This window comes from Haplochromis burtoni, unplaced genomic scaffold, assembly GCF_018398535.1.
Source record: "Haplochromis burtoni strain Fernald_Lab_line unplaced genomic scaffold, NCSU_Asbu1 Contig_136, whole genome shotgun sequence".
Lineage (NCBI taxonomy): Eukaryota > Metazoa > Chordata > Actinopteri > Cichliformes > Cichlidae > Haplochromis > Haplochromis burtoni.
The window spans coordinates 1,332,551-1,336,719 of NW_024582497.1; the positions used below are offsets into that span (position 1 = coordinate 1,332,551).

General features: G+C 40.1%; 1 long non-coding RNA gene across 1 annotated transcript in view; it reads left to right on the forward strand.

The window, feature by feature from the left end:
* The window catches only part of LOC102311497, a 12,293-nt gene extending 9,611 nt beyond the window's left edge, over positions 1 to 2,682 (forward strand). Inside the window, exons 2-3 of the long non-coding RNA XR_001336630.2 lie at positions 1,472 to 1,587; positions 1,917 to 2,682. This is a non-coding gene — a long non-coding RNA (uncharacterized LOC102311497). The remainder of the gene's footprint in view (positions 1 to 1,471; positions 1,588 to 1,916) is intronic.
* Positions 2,683 to 4,169: the final 1,487 nt, after the last annotated feature.

Genomic DNA, 4,169 nt, shown 5'->3' on the forward strand with positions numbered 1-4,169 from the left:
TATCTATCTATCTATCTATCTATCTATCTATCTATCTATCTATCTATCTATCTATCTATCTATCTATCTATCTATCTATCTATCTATCTATCTACCTACCTACCTTCTGTGCAAAGTGTCTGAACAGAGAGCATGAGACAAATAAAGATAAATTAAAAAGTGAATCAAGCTACTTTAATACATGCCAGGAATAAAAAATATTAAGCAGATTATTTGCATAATAGGTCCATAACATTTTGTGGGATGATTTGATGTGGATTTAGTAACACATGCCAGCAGAAACTAGAGGAGCATCTCACCATGTAATATTTATAAAGGATACAGATCTGCAAAAAATCAAAGTCATGTATGAGCCCCCCCCCCCCACCTTTTTTTCCCAAGAATGCATTCAATCAGAAAAGGCTGGAGAGGATGAATGCTCGCTTTAGCTTCACAAGGTCACACAGCTACACACTTTTGCACTTAAAGGTGCCTGATTCAACCACCGAGCTCTGATGTTGGACACTGCGCAGTTCCACTGGAGCAGCTCGCTCAGTTCAATGAGTTCTGCTCGATGGCATTTTTACGTTCGCTATTGAAGGGTAGTAGTGTCTGCCATTGATTTCCTCCATCCACAGGTCCAGAAATACCACACCAACGAGCAGTGTTTAAGCTATTATTTTTCAGACTGATTCATCAAAGAATGACAAAGGGTCACTGTGTGCTTCTTTACAAATTAGTTCCAAATTCACTTTAGCTTTCTCTACCTTTTCTTTCGTGTATTGTCTGTCTTGTTTCAACAGTCTTTGTACTAAATGTCATCTTACACCTTGGGTGGCAGATGCCCTGCACAACGTGGAAATTAATCAGAGCAACAGCAATTATCTGATCTTAGGCCTGGTTTTAATTTAGCTTTAAAATGACATCAAGTATAGTTAGTGAATTCGGCTGCATAGAGAAAATACTCCCTAAAAGACAATAGCACTGTAATCACAAACCCAATCAGCGTGACATTAACATTCAACAAGCCATTATCACAAACACATTTGGTCATAAAATAGTGTTTGTAATAAACAGTGTGGGAAGTTTTTTGTGCTTGTGAAATAAAGTTTTCTTCACCTGCAGGGTGTGCCGCAGTCCTTGCCCAAATAAGATATTCATGTTCGTGCACATATTTGATTCCGAAACAAGACTCGAACACGCAAATTAGTTTCAAGGCTGCATTTTCCATTTGAGAAAACTGCAGTTGCATGACACAACTTTGCTATTAAAGCATTGCTTCTAAACAGGCAAGCAAATTGAGGAGAGACAGAACAGAAGAGCCACAAAGGTGGTTTCGTATCCATCGTGTCGCATTATTTTTAAAAAAGAGATGCTAAAAGCAAACTCAGCTGGATTCCAGCCAAATAGACTTCGGCATTTTCCACGCATGGTCAAACTATGCAGCTCTCCTTAATGCACCATTGATGTCATACCCATGTTTTTATGACAGCACATGTACATAGCAACATCAGGAGGAAGGAGCACAGGAAGACCTACTGAGGGCTTAGAGAGGAGCTGGAGAAGATGTGGAAGGTGGAGGCAACAGATTCAAGGACTGTGTCAAAGGTCTGTACTAAAGTTTGGACCCAAATGCAAACAAAAAAGTCTGTTTTTTCAAAAGTAAAAATTTATTAAACTCGATGGTCTGAATGAACAGACGGGTGCAAAAATCGAGCGTCCTTTCAGTGGAGAGAGTCCACCTAAAGAGAGGGAAAGGCGGATTAATTCAGGCCATATGAACACAAAGTAGGAGTAGGTATTTTTAGATGTGTGATTTAAATTGAATCGCTTAATTTGAGGAGCAAAAGTCAGTGGTTTAAGGGGGGAAGCAGCTAGTGAGTATCCGAAAGCGGAGTACTGGAAGTGAAAAATGTCCATCCTTTCCCTTTTTCCAGAGTACCGAGGAGTGGTGTGAGCAGGAGGACAGGCAGGTAAGTGCCCAGCAAGAAACAAGATGACCGAGTTGACCAGGGTCAGGAAACCAGGTAAACAACAGGTGAATAGTGGGTACTGATCCAAGAATGTGAATTACTGGAGACTGAAGGAAGCCTAGTGTTAACTTAAGGTGGAGAGTTGAATGAAGTATGAGCTAGTCCTATGTACTGGTTGGCGATTGCTGCTGATGCGAGGCAAAAGCGGGAAACCTGGAACTCTGCTCTGAAGGAAGGAACTTGGACTAAGGGATCGGGAAATAGACCACAAAACCATAACAACCATGATGAGTGCTATCTGAGATCTCTTTCCAGGAGAGTGCAATCCTAGGACAGGAACCTCAAGCTCGAAGGATAAAGAGTGCTCACAGAGCATCTATAAAACGCTGGTCTTCCTATTTGTATATGTGTGACATCATATTTTCGCTATCTGAACACTCCACCGGTGGAGCTTGGTTACATAATTACGGAAAATTACTGTGGAGTTTTAAAGTCGTTACTTTCTTTCCAAAAACACTTCGAATCAGATCAAGGCAGAAAATGAGGTTAACTCCTCTTTGAGCACCATCCAGTTTAAGCCAGATCTGTTTTCATCCAAACTCTCACAGTATATATATCCTTGGGAGTACAAGTGCTCCTCTTCTTTTGCATGCATATTCAAATAGAGAGGAAAAGAAAGAGGGTAAACAATTAAAGAGACACTGTGCATACTTCTGAATCTGGAGCACTACTCTGTTGAAAGAAGGGAATTAATGTAATACCATATCACACCCTGCTGTAGTACTCTACCGTCACACAGAAAGTGCTAAACTGCAGATGAACGCATGTTGGATTCTGCATAGTGCAAAGCATGTTTAAAGAATCGTATGTCCTTCACCCTTCTGGGACACAACATTATGCTAACAGGATGTCTAATCACAATTACGTCAGAATTAATGAACCTGTTATTTCATCGCAGAGTCACAGCGAGTGCTTCCTCTTGTATTGCTTTCATATTGCTTCCAATATTTTTCTAAATTAAAGTGTGGCTAAGCTGATTATGTCATGACAAACTGCCGCTCCTGGCTGCAGGTCATTAGCTTCACTGTCTAGGAGGTCACATGTGGGGTGTTTAAATTTTTTGTTGTTCAGAGTTCAATAGATGATTTAATTTGTTGCCTTGGAGAAAGAGTTAATTAGATAATGTCATCACCACAGTGCGATCCGCACTTTGGTGATGACTGATGCACTTAGCAGTCTTAAACTTAAATTCAGGTTATTATATTACTTTAAAATGTATAGACTCTCCAGACATTTTATTAGATACACCAGATTAGATCATTTTTGAGCTTCTCAACTTCCTTAAATCTTCTTGGTACAAATTCTGGAAACATTCAAAAGACAATTGGGTCCACGTTGACGCGACAGCATCATGCAGTTGTTACAAATTTCTCTGCTGCACATCCATTATGCAAATCTTCTGTTCCACCACATCCCAAAGGTGCTCTATTGTGTTGACTTTCAACTGTCGAGGTCGTCTAAGTACAGAGATCTCATTGTCATGTTTGCAAAGCCAGTTTGAGATGATTTAAGCTTTGTGACACGACACATCATGCATGTAAGCACGGGTATACAGTAGCCATAAATGGACGCACATCAGCAGCAGCAATACTCAGGTAGGCCGTAGCACTGAAGTGATGCGCAGCTGGTACTAAGTGGACTCAAGTGTGCAAAGAAGATATCTCCTATACCATTACACCACCTCCACCAGACTGAACTATTTATACAAAGCAGGAAGTATCCATGCTTTCATGTTGCTTCCACTAAATCCTGACCTCACCGTCCAAATATCACAGCAGAAAAAACAGCAGAAGCTAATAAGAGTGTCACGTGGTGTAGTCTTACCTTCACTCCCCATTCTAATGCTTAATTTAAACTTCTGTCCTGATCATGTCTAAATACCTAAATGCATTGAATTACTGTTTTATGATTGGTCAATTAGATATATGCGTTGAACAGGTGAGTGTATATAGGTAAAATTTGCATGTGTATTGATTTGAACCCATTACTAATCTCGCTAGAGCCTTAATTTCCCTGACATTACTAGTTATTCTTTTTCTCAGCGGGGTGACAGCCAATCATAATTAACATCTTAACTGAGCATTACATACTTAATAACAGCTTTGATTATCACCACCTGTGTGACCTATGTTGAATCAGCAGGTAGGAAGAAGTACA